The sequence below is a fragment of the Miscanthus floridulus genome, chromosome 4 (assembly GCF_019320115.1).
Source record: "Miscanthus floridulus cultivar M001 chromosome 4, ASM1932011v1, whole genome shotgun sequence".
In the NCBI taxonomy this organism is placed as follows: Eukaryota; Viridiplantae; Streptophyta; class Magnoliopsida; order Poales; family Poaceae; genus Miscanthus; species Miscanthus floridulus.
Window position 1 is genome coordinate 24,665,291 of NC_089583.1, and position 18,547 is coordinate 24,683,837.

Consider the following 18,547-nt stretch of genomic DNA (forward strand, 5'->3'; position numbering starts at 1 on the left):
CAGCATTTGAATTTGAATTTCTTTGTACCTGCTGACCCATCTGTGGATTGAAATCCCGTGTGCCTTGGTACCCTAGATTCAGAATAATGTGAAGGGTGTTATAATCTACGCCATAGTGATACCCTTGTGGAATCTCTATCTACTGGGTCCTTTGCTAGGTTTGCTGCTTGAAGTCTCTGATTATAGACATAAAGATCTAAATCTCTACGGATCCTTTGAATTGAGGGTGCTATTTTTTGAGCCGATGACGGTATGTGGCCTGTTGTGCCAAAATTGATCACCTGGTTCTGACCTTGCCCCGCCGGCTATTGCACATGCTGTACTGATGGTCTAGGATTATACTGTATTTGATTCAGTAGCAGTACCTTGAACTTGTTCAGATGAACCCTGAACTACTTGGACATCACTATTACTAGCTGGTGCTGCTTCTTGATGGCTAGTACCAACTTGATTAGTCCCTTGGTCGACAGATCTAGAATGTTGTAATAAGCCAGCCCAACTTGACCAACTAGGAAACCCATGAATCGCTTCCTTCATGGCGTTGTGGAATGTGTCTAAGAAAGCATCATTATGGCTTGACATGGCATCACGAACATATTTGTCTACAACTTCCGTAAAGAAACGCCTATCCTCAGCTTCAGTTGTATCTAGTCTGCCCGTATAAAAGAACTCTTGGTAGTGGAAATTTCTGAACAATTGTGTTATCACGTGTTTTGGTGTATGACAACAAATGCTTGTTCTGAAACTCTTCTGTAGCTTTGTTGATGACACCTTTATCTCCATCAGGTATATCTTCATAATGTATCATAAGGATGTCGTTGTTGTTGTGAACCGCCATGATGATTGTGGGGTCCCATCGAGTGTGCCAGAAACGTGTGTCGACATGGAATTTTCGTCCCATGCCGAGGGCACATGAGCAAGCCAGAAGGGTCCGCTCGATGGAGCTGGAGATCCGCCTAGCTTCAGCGTAGGGATGGTCAATCCTGCGCGCTCCTCCCGAGACGTGTTAGTCAATTTGACCCTGCAATTGACAAGGAGAGAAAGTTTATCAGTAATTTAGGGCAGAACATGCCGGTGTTGCCAGACAGTCCCGAATGTGTGGCTCTAAGAGCCGATATGAAAGGAGATCGACTAAATAGTCGATTCCAGCATATTCATAAGAATAAATCGGTTAAAGCTCATGGGGTTGTGTAAGAAGAATCGATTATCATTCAGGATGAATATCATTTTTTAGACAAATATTGGTCAATGACAATAAGATATTAACAATAATTAGCTTATACTGAGCCAATGACTACAAGTAACCGAACCCCTTTATAAAAGAAATAGTTCATCATCATTCAACCATTTAATAGAGATAAATCTAATGAACATATTAGATCTCATCTATCGCTATGACCAGTGGGGCATGAGGCAGAATCATGCAGGCCGTAGAAACAACAATAGACTTGACGACCCTAACTTATTACCAATATCAGTGGGGCATGAGGCAGAATCATGTAAGCTGTAATACAATAATAAGATCATGGGGCTAACACATTTTTTAACCCATCGCTACTTCAACTGTCTCGTGACGTGAACTGTTCATGAAAGCACTCGATATCGGCTAAACCAGCTTGATTCAGGTATAGCGCACAGTTAAGATCATGCCCTCTCAGAAACAGATCTACCAAATAACGATCCCCACTCCACGGTGCTAACAGTGGGGTGTGAGGCAGAATCACATAGGCCATGATAACAGGGCCATGGAACGGTTTTCGCTATCCAACAGATCTACTTAAGATCAAACACTGTCTTAACCGCACGCTATGCACAATTAAGATTGATATAAAACAGCTGATAAAACATAACTCATCGTTTAAAGTACATATTAGATCAGTTTAGATTAACAAACGATAGGTTAAAAAGGATATAAGGCCGATCTAGATCAATCTCAATCGGGCAAAGTGATATTGCTGTAATTAAATAAATAATAGAAGCAATAAGCAATATCGGTAACTTAATAAATCTATCCGAAGGAACGCCGCCCTTAGATAGAGCCAATAACTTGACCTTAATCTAGTTCGAGCAGTGGAGATCGATCGGATCGATGCAGCCATACTTGAACTAGACAAGAGTCGATAACTAACTTATCCTAGAGTCAGTAGTGGAGGTCGACCGAATCGATGCAGCCGTACGAACAGAGGTATAAGTCATGACGGTACTTACAGACAAGCAGTGGAGGTTGACCGGATCGATACAGCCGGACTTGCTAAAGAACTCATCGAGATCTACTCTACTCCTACTCCTAAGGGTGGCCGGAGCCGAAAAAAGTAAATAACTTGTATTGGATTGATTGTGTGTCTTTTTACAATAGTCGGGGTTTGATATTTATACCCGAAGCCTAAAAATAAATCCTACTCGAGTACGACTCAGTACAATCTTTGGTACGAAGAAAACATTCCTATTTTAAGATAACTTGGACTCTAATCTTTCCCCTTTTGTAGAGTCCGATATGTATCTTCTCGATGCCAATCATATCTTATCATCGCTATCTGCTAACGTCATTTAAAGAGAATCGATCCCAGTGTCACATCTGAACCGGCAGATGTCAATCGTTACATGATCGACTCCTTGATTGGCACAATCTTGGAAGCCTGTGAGTTCCCACGCTCTTCTCCCAAATTTTGGTGTAAACAAGTTGACAAGGGCACCGAAAATAAGGAAGATGACATGTCAGCATTAGAGGCTATCCTGGCTATTGTACTAGCAGAGTACAGGGAGCCGTTGGGGCAAAAAGCTCTGCTAAGGAGGCATGTGACGCTATTGCGGCGTTGCATGTCGATTCCGATCGCGCAAAGAAGGCGATGACCCAGCTTCTGAAGCAGGAGTATGCCAACCTCAAGTTCAAGAATGGTGAAACGGTGGAGGATTTCTCCCTCCACCTGTAGATGCTCATCAGCAAGCTGAAGAGCCACGACATCACCATCGACGAAGAGGAGGCAGTCTCCAAGTACCTCCACTCCGTGCCGACAAAGTACATCCAGATCGCTCTCTCCATAGAGATGATGCGGGACTTGTCCACCCTCACCATTGAGGATATGACAGGCCATCTATGAGCGGTGGACGAGTGCCTAGAGCAGGCGACAGCAACGAAGGACAGTGGCAAACTGCTGCTGACAGAGGAGTGGGCTGCTCGGAGGAACTCTGGGGTAGCCTCCTCCAGCCGTGGTGGCGATGGCAAGCGCCGCAGTAAGGCTTCTTCAGAGAAGAAGAAGCAGGTCGACCCCAACGCCTGCCAGCGCTGTGGCAAGATGGGCCATTAGGCACAGGAATGCCCAAATCGCAAGCAGAAAAAGAAGGCTGAGGCTCATCTGGCGCAAGCTGATGATGAGGATGAGGCCACTATCCTAATGGTGAGTTTTGTGCACTGCATGACGTCAAGGCCGAGGAGAAGGGAGAGGTGACGATGGTGGAAGGACCTAGGAAGGCCCTAAAGGCTGTTAACCTTGATGAACTACGCTCCCAAGTCCACCTCGGACCTGTGGGCGATGACCTAGAGCAGCGATGGTATCTGAACTCTGGTGCCAGCTACCACATGACGGGCTCCAAGGTAGCCTTCTCCGAGCTCGACGATGATGTTACCGGTACGGTGAAGTTTGGTGACGGCTCAAGGGTGACAATCCAAGGGCGCGACACCATCATCTTTAGGTGCAGAACGGGGAGCACCGCATGTTAACGGGATGTATATTACATCCTACAGTTGCGTTCAAGCATCATCAGCATTGGTCATCTTGATGAGCGCGGTAGCAAGGTTCTGATCAAGGACGGAGTCCTCAGGATCAGGGACCAGGAACAACGACTTCTCGCTAAGGTAAAGAGGTCCCAGAACTAGTTGTATCTGCTCGACCTGAAGGTAGAGCAACCGGTGTGCCTGGAGGCAAGGCACACCGAGGAACCGTGGCTGTGGCATGCCTGGTTTGGACATCTCAGCTTCGACGCGCTTGGTTGGCTAGAGAAGATGGTCCGAGGGAGACCCCACATCGAGCACGGAGGTGAGCTATGTGACAACTGCCTGGCCAGGAAGTAGAGGAGGCTGCCCTTCCCAAAGGTGGCCAAGTATCGCGTGAAGGACGCTCTCAAGCTCATCCATTGCGACCTCTGCGGGCCGATCATGCCAGCCACAAACGGTGGTTGGCGGTACTTCCTCCTACTCATGGATGATTGCAGTCGCTACATGTGGCTACAACTCCTGATGAGCAAGGACGAAGCGGCGGCGGCGATCAAGAAGTTCAAGATGCGCGTGGACGCCGAGAGCGGCAAGAAGCTCCGCGTGCTGAGAACTGGTCGCGGCAGCGAATTCACTTCGGTGGAGTTCGATGCTGTACTGCGCGGATCAGGGTGTGGTGCGACACCACACCAGCGCCGTATTCGCCACAATAGAATGGCGTGGTGGAGTGACGGAACCAAACGATGGTCGGCATGGCTCGATCCATGATGAAGGCCAAAGGCATGCCGACAAGGTTCTAGGGTGAGGCGGTGACCACGATGGTGTTCATCCTCCATTCACGCTCCTGACCAAGGCCCTGACGGGCAAGACGCCATTCGAAGCTTGGTATGGGAGCAAGCCGAGCGTGTCCTTCCTCCGGACATTCGACTGCATCGGCCACTGTCAGGAAGACAAAGCCGATCCTCACCAAGCTGGAGGACAGGAGCACACCGATGGTGTTCTTGGGCTACGTGGAGGGTACTAAGGCGTACCGGCTCTATGACCCACACAAAGACAAGGTGCTTATCTCGCGCGACGTCAGTGCTGAGGAACCACCCACATTCACACTTGGCCGAGCGCGACGAAAACTGGCGATGGGCGATGCTGGAGGAGATGAAGGCGATCGAGGAAAATGAGACATGGCGGCTCGTCGATCCACCTCTAGGATGTCGTCCGATCAGCCTGAAGTGGGTGTACAAGGTCAAGCGGGACGAGCTCGACACCATTATCAAGCACAAGGCGCACCTCGTCGCCCGAGGCTTTGTTCAGCGCTGAGGGCATCGACTTCGAGGAAGTCTTTGCGCTAGTAGTGCGCATGGAGTCTGTTCATTTGCTACTAGCCTTGGTAGCAGCAAAAGACTGGCACGTCCATCACTTGGATGTTAAATCGGCCTTCGTCAATGGTGAGCTAGCGGAGACGGTCTTCGTCAGGCAACCTCTAGGTTTCGCCGTCAAGGGAGCGGAGCATAGGGTGCTCTGACTGCGCATGGCGCTCTACAAGCTATCGTAGACCCCACGAGCATGGAACGCCAAGCTTGACGCCACGCTGGGTGAGCTTGGGTTCTAGCAGTGCGTAACCAAGCACGCACTCTACACGTGGTGACAGGGGAAGGAGGAGCTCATCGTCGACGTGTATGTGGACGACTTGATCGTCACCGGCGCGCGTGCGGAGGACATCAACAGCTTCAAGCGCGAGATGACGGCTCGTTTTCGAATGAGCGATCTCGACGTACTCTCCTACTACCTCGGCATCGAGGTGAGACAGGGGAAAGAGGAACTCACGCTCGGTCAGAGCGCGTATGCCTCGAAGCTGTTGGAGTGGAGTGGCATGGCTGAGTGCAAGCCATGCGTGACTCCGGTAGAGGAGCGGCTGAAGCTGACGAAGGCCAGTACCGCAGCAAAGATGGATGCAACACTCTATCGGAGCATCATCGGCGGTCTGTGCTACCTAGTCCACACGAGGCCGGACATTGCGTTCGCCGTGGGCTACGTCATTTGCTTCATGGACGATCCTTGATAGGATCACTAGGCTGCAGTGAAGCGGCTACTGCGCTACGTCAAGGGGACGGTGGATCAAGAGATCTTCTTTTCTAAGACCAGCGGGAGTATGCTGCAGCTCACTGTGTTCAGCGATGCAGACATGGCGGGGGATGTCAACGGACGACGGAGCACCTCTGGCATGCTCGTATTCCTCGGGTCGGCTCCAATTTCATGGTTGTCGCTGAAACAGAAAGTGGTAGCGCTGTCTACATGAGAGGCAGAGTATGTCGCGGCGGCCACAGCGACGTGTCAAGTTGTGTGGCTGCGCCGGCTGCTAGGCGAGCTGACCGGTACGGAAGCTCACACACTAGCACTGATGGTGGACAACCAGCCCGCCATCGCCCTTGTGAAGAATCCGGTTCTCCACGACCGGAGCAAGCACATCGACGTGAAGTTCCACTTCCTCAGGGACTGTGTCGGTGAAGGGCAGATCGTCATCGAGTTCGTCGAAACTGGTCGGCAACTTGCGGACGTCCTCACCAAGCCGCTCGGACGTCTTCGACTCACGGAGCTGAAGGAGATGATAGGCATGGAGAAGGTACAAGGAATAACAGTAGGATTAGGGAAAGAATTGTTAGATAATCTACTGCTTCCTTGTGTAAACACACAGTAAGGGAAGACGGCGCCGAAAAGGCTCCTTGATGTGGTATTGTAGCTGCTGCAGGAGCAGAAGCCGAAAGGCTCACCTGCCTCACTATAGCCACGGTAGGGACAGGCGCAGAAGTCAATCCTATTGTGTTATCTAGTCACTGTTGCAGCAGGATAGCTGTACCAGGAATAAGGCCCCGTTCGGCTTACTCTACATTCGGCTTGTTCGGATTCTTTCTTCAGCCGGAACAGTATTTTTCTCTCACAATAATTCAGCCAGAATAGTGTTTTCAGTCAGTTTCAGCCAAAATTCTGCCAGCCGAACGGAGCCTAAATGAGTAGAGTTGTATATATAGTTTACCACTGCAACTCAACAAAGAGAGTTCAGATTTATCATCTTCTAAACAGGGCTTCAGCCAACGTTGATATCTCTGGCTGTATGTGTATGCTCTGTTCTCCCTCTTCTTCTACCTCTAACCATAGTGTGTGGTCGGACAACGCTTATTCATGATCGGTATAACTAGTGAGTGCTCGGCAATACTAACAGGTGCTCGGCATAACTGATCGAATCATCTGAGATGGTAATCATGTGAGCTTAACATACACTGCGGCTGCGATTGCAGAGTGGCCACTGCAGAGTGTGGACACTGGCTGCGACGGTGCTCGGCGAGTGGCAGCAGCCCATGAGCGCAGAGATTAGCAACTTTGCAAGCAGCTTTTACAAGCACGCACACAACTTCAAATGGCCACAGCATCAGCATGTACATGTTCCGAACAACATGATAATGTTTGGTCCCAATCTAGATAAGAACAGAGCAAAAGGAATCAGAAACACTGCAGACAGCTGGTAACACCCAATTATGTTGAGAATCACAAACTGTCACAAGAACCACAATGACCCATTTTATCTAATAAAATGACCCTTCTTGCAACATTCATATAACACCCCGCATGCAAACAAGATGCACAATATCTGATAATGGCCTTTAGGGTGCAGAAGAGGATTATCTCAATCACTAAATGAGCTAACAGGCCAGCTTCTCAAACAAACATATTCTGTGGTCACCAAGATGACATATTGACATGGACTTATATAACTAGCTGTTAGGATTTGAGTACAAGTAGTGCCTACAAACATGTGAGGGAATACAACACAAATATAACCAAATCAGCTTGGATCTTCCTTTTTAAAAACAGCTCCAACCACCAAGGGTTAGAGCCCTACCTGTACTACTACCCTGTCCCTAATGACAAAGAAACTACCATGAAAGGTGCAGACAGCTGAAACAAGCATATGTTGCTATATAACTAAACTGATAAAATAGTGAGATAAGAATTGCAAGCAGTAATAAGATAACCAGCAGCATTTCCCAAGACAGATACTCCTGGCTGCTTGTTGCTTTGTCAATGTATCTTTTGGTAGCAGCCATAATTGTACTCTGGTTGAACACATACTTTTGCCACTTGCCTGTTGTTGTAGAGTTTAGGCTCAATTCTCCAGTAGAGATATACCACACTTGGTTCTGCATCTAGAGTTGGCATCGAAGGTGCATTCTGTTTGAACTATAATCCTGTAATCTGGCATTCCTCAGAAACTTGCTTTCAATAAAGCAGGGTGATAGTTACCTTTGGTATATAAGACAGCCAGCAGAGTGTAAATTTTAGCTTAGCCACACCATGCAAAGTAAAGTTTTAAACCAATTCACACGTGACAAAACAAAAAAAGTGACAAATTATAAGCATTAAAGCTTGTTGGGGATGTCAGATTCTGTATAAATGCATACTATCAAATTAAATGGGCAAAATCAGGAATAATCTGTCACAACAGATAAAAACATTAGGCACAGAATGACAGAAGAGAGTATCTCAATCAGCTGACAGGCATACTTCACTATCCAATAGCAAACATAATTTTTCAAAACAGTACATATTGTGTGCTGCAGCATCCTGCAAACTAACATATAACAAAAATTCGTTTTCTGAAACAAAAGAACCTTTTCATCTGGTTGCAAGTGCGAGCATTGGTGAAATCATGCCTTGAATCCCCTGCAGCGTGTGCTGTATCTGAATCTCCTCTGCAACCATTCTCTTAAGATTCCTCATGTGCACCCTAAGCTTCTCATCGGATCGGATATCAGCCTCGCGCATCTCCACAACCTTGTTTGCCAAACACAACAGCAACTTAGCATACCTTGGTAAAGTTGCATTCCGGTGAAGAAACTGCAAAAGAAGACCAAGTTCCTCGTTATCCAAATTCCCGATGCATCTCACAAGCTTTCTTCTCGCAACCAGCTCCTCCATCACAGCCACAACACTCCTCGGGTTCTTCTTGGCCAATGCTGAAACCAGAGCATCCTTGTGCCTGAACTTCCTCAGTAACTTATCATGCTCTGCAATTTTCACCTTCTTAGGCTTCTCAATCACAAAGTCACCCTCCTTGGCCTTCTCATTCTGCCCACGGCGGAAGTACCTGAAATAATTTGGCCTCAACACTGACTTCTTCGGCTCAGGAGATACCCAATCAATCTCACCACCAACAGATTTCATCCCTTCCTCTTCCTCATCCACAGCCTTCTTCTTCCTATTTCCCATATAAATCTTCCCTTTCGCAGACCCTGCCACCACCACAGAGCCACAGGGCGAGCAAGCCACAGACAGGAGCGGCTGAGGGTACCGCAGCGAGTGTGTCATCTTCAGCATCCCAAAATCAAAGCTCTTCACATACCCATCAATGCCTGCACTAAGCAGCCTCGTCTCCCCACTGTTGGCCATCTTCCCAAGCGCCAGGTCCATCACTGTCTTGACATGGCTCTCCACCGAGTGCACGAGCTGGCCACCACCAATGACGTCCCAAATCTTGACCACGTTCCCTCCGGCCGTGGCCAGCAGCCCGCCGGACGGAAGGAATAGCACGCTCTCCACTAATTCCCCGTGGGAGAAGGACAAAGACGGACCGGTATTACCGGTGCGGGCATCCCACAATTTGACGCTGCGGTCGTAAGAGCCGGTGGCGAAAATGTTGGGATCGGCAGGGGAGGCCGCACCACCGCGGATGTAGTCCCGGTGCGCAGCGGGGACGGAGAAGATGGGCGTCTCCGAGGGCACGTCCCAGTAGGCGAGGAGCGCGTCGTCGCCGGCGGTGAGGAGGTGGAGCTTGTCGCCGCCGGCGACCGGGTACCGGACGACGCGGGTCTCGGCGGCGTGGGCGCGCAGCGTACGGAGGGCGCCCGCCGCGGCCTTGTCGGCGCGGAAGACGCGGACGACGCCCTTCTTGTCGCCGGCGGCGAGGAGGGCGCCGTCGCAGCGGAAGGACGGGGAGAAGGCGAGGTCGCCGGCGACGGAGATCCTGCGGAGCTTCTCGAGCGGGTCGCCGGAGAAGACGTGCAGGGAGGTGGACCAGGAAGCGGCGAGGGTCGGGGAGGCACCGTCTGGCCACAGCGGGGGCGAAGGTGAGGTCGGTGACGGGGAAGCCGGCATCGGAGACGAGCTCGGAGGAGCGGAAGGCGCGCCAGTAGGAGCCCTCAGGGGAGGCGCGCCGAGGCGGCGCTCCTGGAGGGGAGGAGAGCCGAGTGCGGCGCCGCGGGGAAGAAGGGCTTCGAAGTGTCGGCGGCCATGGCGGATGGCAGATGGCGGCGGCGGCGATTTTGGGAGAAACCCTAGTGCGGACTGAGGAGCGTTTATCGGTTTCGTGATGGGCCGTGGGGGGTACAAAATGAAATGTTCGCGGCCTCGTCTCCTCGCTCATTGTTGTAATATGGTGATGGGCCGTGGGGAGTTTGGCAAATTGTTGATCCGGCAGCTCGACAAATGACAGAAATGTGACATGTTGGCCTTAAACAACTGATTCTCAATTCGGTAAATCGCTACCATGAGATCATGTACCTTGATTTTTTTGAAAAAAAAGTAAATGAAATTAAAGTACAGTTTATTAAAAAAACTAAAGTACTGTTTTCTCAAATCTAAAGTACTGTTGAAGTCTTTGCGAAGGTAGGATAACTTCTCCAAGAAATGGAAGGCAAACTGGAAAAATAGACGGATGAGACTATTACCATGGTTCAGAAAAGAATGGCAGTTTAGTTTTGTTATAAGTTAAAGTTTTATCAAATTTACATAGAAAATTATTACGTAGCACTTAAGGTACTAAATAAGTATATCATAAAACTATATTTTAGATTCATGATGCTTATTTAAAAAATATAAAGATTAATATTATTTTCTATAAATTAGTTAAGCCTAAGACATTTTGAATTAGTAAAATGTTCTTTTTTAGAAAGGAGAGAATACATTTAAGCTTCTTGTGGAACTTTTTATCCCAAAAAAATCAATATCTTAGTAACAGCACATTTCGAACTAAATTTTGAAGAAAAAAAAAACAGCTCTTTTGGTCTGTGGCGCAACTTAGGGTCCCTTTGGAAACCTTGCCGCCGGTCGCTTTGCCAGACCAGACAAAAAAAAATGAATGTTTGGATATTTTGACTGCTACCTTGTTTCTTGTGCTTTCCAGGATTCCTTTCGCTAACAAGGGTGAGCCAGAAAACGGTCTCCGGTAAGCAAGGCAAGCTGGACTCGCAAATGTACCAAACGCACGCTTACTATCCGAACCACGCCACTACATGTGGCTAAGCCACCACATCTGCTCTCTCTCTCCTTCAATATAGTGTATTCTATGAATTTTAAGATAAATTAAGAGAGAATATAAAAGACGTATGTATATTTATTTTATTTTCTAATCAGACGCTATCATCAACGTGATTAATGGTGATTGGTTGATAAGTAGAAAGTATTTAATGTAAAATTAGTTTTTATCCTCAAGAATGCATTATATTTAAGGATAAATTTTGAATGCTATAATATATTGTATTACATGACGGAGGGAGTAGCTGAAGGCTTAGGAACACGTCACACAAGCTAGTGTGGCTAAGGCCTCATTTGGCATGGATCCACTTAACTAGTGAAGCCGATTTTTTAGGTACTGCTCTATAAACAGCTATCTCGGTGGAGTTGCAGTTATTTTGGAACCCTGTTTGGCAAAATAGATCCCGGTAGACAAAGAGATGAAAAGACCATAATACCCCTCTCTTTTTTTCTCCTCTCCTATTTTTCTCCTTTATCCGCTCGTTCCTTCTTCTTCCACGGTTTTTATCTGCTTGTTCCGCATGACCCTAGTGACTATTCTCTCCCCATCCTCGCGCCCCGCGGCCATGACCTCCCTAAGCTCACGCCACGGCCTCCTGGAGCCCCTCCATGGAGGCCACACCCCAGCGGCAATGGCCTTGCGGCGGCCCTATGAGCCTCGGCGGTAGGCGTGCGCCCCGGTTGCTCACACGTGCCCCGACAGCGGCAGCGTGCACACTGGTGGAGGTCACAAGTGCCCCCACGTCTGCGCTACGCCCCAGGTTGGCCCCGTGCATCCCGACGTTCATGTTGTGCTCCGACGGCCGCGTGCACCCTTGCTCGCGCGCACGTCTTCTTCTGCATGCGGGGGCAAAAAGGCGCGTGATGGTCGCCTAGGTCCACGTGTACGCGAGGTGGAAGCCAGGTGAAGCCACTATTTTTTGGCTTCATTTCACCCCAAACCTATGTGAGAGCGGGTTTTAAGGGGCTTCACTAGTGAAGCCATTTCATTTTACCCTATTTGACAAAAAATGACTGCAAATGGCTCCTAAAGCCGGTGGAGAAGCTCTGTCAAACAGGTCCTAAGTCGAACTAATGGTGATGGTAGGACTCGTCACGCGAAGAGATGTGGTATATATATAGTTACATATATCTAGCATGGCATTGCCTAGTCTTCTTCCTCCTCTCCCTTCCCACTCTCTAGAAGCTTGAGCTCCAACTGCTCCATGGTATCATCTCGTTGTTCCCTCCCTTAGGTCTACCCATTCCTTCACGAATTTGATCACCAAGGAGTGGAAAATGTTGTGGGGAGGTATCTCTTCCATATCCTTTGATGTCGCACTGATGTCCTAGCTTCGGTTGGTTAGGGTTATATTAGGTTCTATGGATATTAGTATGTATGAGGTTAGATTGGAATAGATTGAAGGTACCATATTCTTTAGCTTTTTTATAAAGAAACTCAAAAGAGTGCCTCGCTATTATATATCTCAAGGAAAACAAAGGCTAATACACAAGATAGACAACAGGACACAAAACAATCTCTAAAAAAATAAGAGTACATTAAAGACCAAATTTTTCGCCTTCTTCCTTCAATTGTCCAACTGCTTACCTAAAGAAGCTCAAAAATGACACTGAAAAAACAGCAAAGAAAAGGGACACATATAAACACCCTCGCTAAAAAAGGGTTTGAAGACCACAAAAGCCACTCACCATTGACAACTAGATAGAGTACCCACTAAAAGGACATGGACCGGAGAAATCCCCAAGGGACACAAGCTTACAATATTTGATCTTCATAACATAATGTTGGAGATGTTAGACCTTGCTCTAGAACATACCAAAAGAAGAGGTCAAAATCACCACATTAAAAGCCATCCAACTACTTACTCTGAATAAGCACACGAAATGCCAAGATTTGAATAGAATCAATAGATCTGCCAGACCATACTCTCGATAGCTCATCATCGAACGTTGTTGAGGTAGAAAAAGACCAGAGAGACCTTATTCCAAAGCACCATCATTGCCACAATCTCGTTGATGACACCAAAAATCAAACCCTAAATGAACAAGTATCGGTAAACCTCAAAGGAGATGGAATGGAATGCGCAAGGCAAATGTATAACCTATAGGAACATTTCATTTCATCGGTTATAGGTGTGTAGAGAAGTTCATGATCCAGGTTTAGAATAGATGGTCGTACTATCAAGAGAGGCAAACTTGTTTGCATATCGGTCATCTAGTGCCACTCGAGCGATCTAACTTTGCATCATTGCTAGGATCGAGTGGTGTGATGAATTAAGTGATTAACTCCTTTGAAAAATGGTTGTGAAAAGATAACACACTTGCATAAGATGGTAATCACTTGGTGGTGTTAGCACATTTGCAAAGGAGAAGAAGTTGGTGAAGAAAAGGAGTTAAAAGTGCTGGTCACGGGGTGACTGGACGTGTTTCGACATAGCGTCCGGACTGCGTCCGATATTTACCTAGGCGTGGGTAAGCAGACTGTGACCAGACACGTCCGGTATATGACCAGACACGTCCGGTATTTGGCCTAGTCTTGAACAGTGGCTGCAGTTGTGACCGGACTCACAGGAGCGTCTGATCAGCTATGACGCATCAGATCATAGTCAGGACCTCTCAGTGTAGTTTTTTGACATGGCCGAACACTCAGTACTTCGATTAACCTGACGCTGAGCGTCGCGTCCGGTCAGAGGAGGTGAAACGCACAGTGGTGTGTGACCTGATGCAGGGGGCATCATGTCAGGAGGATCAGATGCGTCCAATCGGTCCTAAGGTGCTCTGGGAGCTCTCTAGACTCGACCTGATGCTGCCTCGCCTGCGTCCAATCGATTTCTAGTGTCATGTCTGATCGTGTCTGACAATGGGTGCAGAAAGAGCCATTGGGCGCCAATAGCTATATAGGTTTCAACAAGACATGTGGCAGCAGGGCTACGACCTAGACGCAGTGACCAAACATGTCTGGTCGCCACACCGGACGTGTCCGGTCAGTGTGCAGTTAGCCCAGTGAAGGGGTAATAGCTCTATTTGTTTGTAGGGTTATAAATAGAGCACTTGGCCAACCTTGGGCTGGTTGCTAAGCACACTAGAGCCTTGGTGGCTTAGGTGGAGCTTGAGAGCCCTCTAACTCACTCATGCTTGGTAGTGTTCATCCTGATCGAGTGAGAGAGTGATTCTTGTGCGATTGCATCATGAGGTTGCATTGAGTGGCACTAGGTGATCATGTTGCAAGCTGGTGGTGCTTATTACTCTTGAAGGTTGCCACCTCCTAGATGGCTTGGTGGCTTGTGACTCCATTGAAGCATGCGAGAAGATTATGCGGTGCTCTGAAGGAGGATTTGTGAGGGGAATTGTGCTCAACCCATAGGGATCGCAAAGAGCAACTCTAGTGGAGCGTGTCATTGAGCTATCCTCACTTTTGGGGTAGGTTCTTGCGGTGCCTAACATGCGAGCTTGGCAGGGTGATGCCAATTAGCCACCGAACCACCAAGCGAGTGGTCGACACAACGGAGACTAGCTTGGTGGCAACCAAGTGAACCTCGGAATAAAAATCACCGTGTCATCCTCTTCCCATTGGTTTGCAACCCCCCGTACACAAGCTTGTATTTACTTTCATATATTTTGTGCTTGTGTAGTTGCTCTTGTAATTAGTTAGCTTGTGTCGCTTGCTAGTTACCTTCTTGCTTGTGTAGCATAGAAGTAGCTCCCTTGCGTAACTAATTTGGTTTTAGTAACTTTAGTTAGTTACATTGCTTAGTTTGTGTAGCTAAGTAATTTGCGCTCTCTAATTTGACATTAGTTGCCTTGTTATTGAGCATTGCTAGTGAGCTTAGAAGCTTTGTGCTTTTGCTCACTAGTTGTGTAGGAGCTATCCTGGTTGCTTGAAGTACTAATTGCATAGGTTTGTGTGACATTGCAAGCTAGAATTGTTTAGGTGAGCTCTAGCTAGCCCGGCACCTTTGTTGCCTAATTAGGATCTTATAAGATGCTTAATAACTTAGATAGAGGGGTGTAGTCTTGGTTAGATCGATAGTTTTAATTCCGTATTTGTTTCGGTTAGCCGACGCGTTTAATTTTAGAAAGGACTATTCATCCCCCTCTAGTCCGTCATCTCGACCCTACAAGTGGTATTAGAGCTAGGTCTCTCATTTGTGGTCTTCATCGACCTGAGAGGATGACTGTCTCGTGGGCTAGATGATTATGAGACACATATTTTTGATGGCACAAACTTTGCACATTGGAAAAATCACATGCTTGATTATTTTCGTGCAATGGGACCTAAGTTTTGGTGGATTGTCACTAGTGGTCTCACTCATGTCTTGGACCATAGAAATCTCACCAACGCTCAAAGAGTTCTCTTTGAACTTGATGCACATGCTTATTGTTATCTAATGGATGCTTTGAGCTTTGATTTGATGAAAAGGGTAAACTACGTGGGAACCGCTCATGAGATATGGGAATCAATCAAGCACACCTTCGGTGATTCCTCCACATGGGATAATGGCAAGTTCAAGAAGGAGGAGCCCAAGGAGGAGGTGCGTGAGTGTGTCGAGCATGACCACAATTTGGTGATTGTGGAAGATTGCTCCTACCTCATGGTCAAGTGATGATGATGAAAGATCTACCACAAGTTCACTTGACAAAATTGATGATGATGCCCCAAGTGATACAAATGATGAGTCTACCTCAAGCACACTTGGTGATGATGATGATGATGGTTTCCTGCTCGGGCTATGATTGTGATGCTACTACAAGCCCATCCACTACACCACATTGCTTCATGTCACAAGGTGACACAAAGGTACAAAATGATAATGTGGTTGATCATGTTGATTCATATGATGAGCTTGTTAGTAGACTTGCTAGCATGACCATGTCTTTAGAAAATAAGAAAGCTAAAACAATGAAATTGGAAAAAGAAAACTCATTTCTAAAGAACACATGTGAACAATAAAAGCATCTACTTTATGTTACTACTTGTTCACATGAGGAGCTAAAATTGGCTCATGGGGAACTTAGTGTTGCTCATGATAACTTGGTACAAAACCATGCTTTTCTCACTAAAGAGCTTTCTAATGAAAAATCTAAAACTAGTGAGAGCTCATCACATGGGTCAAATGATCAATCATATATTGTTGCTAACCTTTGTGATGTAGGCAAGAAGCATGTATCCACCTCTTGTGATGATTTATTAGCTATGCCATATTCTTCATATATAGATGCTTGTTCTACTTCCTTGTCTTGTGAGACTAACCTTTTGAAGGAGAACAATGAGCTCAATGAACAAGTGAAGAATTTGAGCAACAAGCTAGAGAGGTGCTACAACACTAAAATCACCTTCGAGCATATGTTGAACAACAAAAGATGCTATGGTGATATGAGTGGCATTGGCTTCAACAAGAGCTAGATCAAGGGAAAGAGATGGGGCAAGAAAAGATGATATAGAAGAGAGATGAAGAAGCAAGAACAAGAGAAGCTCTCTCATTTTATGTGCTTCAAATGCCATGAAGTGGGACATCTTACAAATAGTTGCCCAAATGAAGAGAAGCTCAAGTTGAAGAAAGAAGAAGAGAGGCTAAAGCATGTCAAATGCTTCAAGTGCTGCACATGGGGTCATCTTACCTCTATGTGCCCAACCAAGCAAGTGATGAAGCAACAAGTGATGCCTCAACCAAAGCCACAAGATGAGCAAGAAGAAAAGCCCCAAGATCAACCATGAAGATGGTGATGATTTGATGATGATGAAGAAGAAAACAAGAAGGGGTGGAAAAGCAAGAGAAAGAGTAATGCGTCCAAGGACGAATCAAGACGCAAAGAAAGTGAGCAAGAACAAAGAAGAGAAGATGAAGTTGCTCACATCAAGTGCCATAGTTGTGATGAATTGGGCCACCTAGCTTCGGGTTATCCAAACAAGCTTGATAAGAAGACTCAAGCAAACAAGAAGAAGGAAGGCAATGAGAACCACCACATGAGCAAAGACTAGAAGGCTCAATTAAAGAGAAAGTGCTACTCATACCGGAAAAAGAGACACATGGCACATTCATGTCCCCTAGGTAACTCTCCTAAGCCTAGTTCAATTGATGATGATTTTATGCTTAGGAAGGATGGCAATGGTACCTTATTGATTGCAATTGTAAAACATCCTGCTACTTATACTAAGGTAATGCCTAAGTATGTTGCACCTAACTTGAGAGGACCCAAACAAGTTTGGGTACCATCAAAAAGTGGATGATTGTTTGTAGGTACCATCAATATTGGAGACTTGGTTCAAATGATATTCATCTTGTTGACCATATAGTTGAGCCAAGTATTACAAAGTGATGATCATTATCCTAGTGCCATGACAAGTTAGTGAAGTCCAAATGTGCTACAACATACAAGTACAAGATCAAAGTTGTGGTGACTTCTTGAATTATTTGATGGCTTCCATATATATAAGTTGAAGCTTGCTAATTGGATGATCATGATCTATAAAGGTATATCTCTAGTTGATCTCATTTTATTGAGGTGCATATGAGTTGATTGAATTGAATAAATATGTAATGTTGCTTGCTATAAGATGATTGAATGGATAAATGCTTAGAAATCAGGTTTGGATTGATTTGTGTTGGATAAATTCATGAGATGACTCTTAGTAAGTGGATTGAATAGATATGTCTTGTGAAAGTATTCAAACAAGTTAGTTTTCAAGTTTGATTCACATTTGATGAAGTATGGCTCAAGTGATTGAAATCTGCCCTATATTTGAAGATCTGAGTGAGCTGTGATCTTAGCCATGTTTGAGTGATCAAAACTTATTGTATTCATATGAAAAGTTGTGTACATGCTCTAGACTTATGGTTTTGGAGTGGATCTTGTCAACTATAGTGCAACAGTTTTCAGCATAGGAGCAGTGGTGCAAGATTTGATTGCTGGCAGTTCATATGAAGTCAAATGAAGCTCAAATTTTTACAGTTGCTAACTAACTTAGTGTAGCATATCTCCACCAAAATTTGTAGTATTTGGATTTGTACATTGGGAGATATGGATATTTCTTTAAAGGGTACCGAATCTGCCTGAAAATGACATTTATCGAATTGATCAAGAGTCACATTGATTGAAAGGTCCTCAAGTTGGAAATATATTTATAAGTGATTGAGGCACCTAAGTTTGATTTTGGATTGATACAGAAGCATGACAAGCATAGAGTACAAGGCTATTTGATTGTGAAGTGTACTTGACACACATTTGGTACTCAAATTGGAAGATCAAGATCAAACTCAAGATGAAGATGAAGTTTAAGTTCTAGTGATTATTGAAGATCAATTTGGTAGAAAGAAAATGACTTAAACAAGTAGAAAGAAAAGGTCTTAAAGAAGGATTCAAGAGTACACATCAAGTTAAGTCCATCACATGGATCAATCAAACAAAGTCATTTCAAGAGAGTATCAAGGATGGTTCTTGGAGAGAGGTCACTTCTCCCCATGGGGGACTTGCCGCCTTTTGTAGGTAAACCAAGTGTGGTGTTTGAAAGGCTAAAATAGAAGTGGTGATCTAAGG

General features: G+C 46.1%; 1 pseudogene; it reads right to left on the reverse strand.

The window, feature by feature from the left end:
* Nucleotides 1-8,238: 8,238 nt before the first annotated feature.
* Nucleotides 8,239-9,990, reverse strand: LOC136551173 (protein SLOW WALKER 1-like; annotated as a pseudogene).
* Between the last annotated feature and the right edge of the window lie 8,557 nt (nucleotides 9,991-18,547).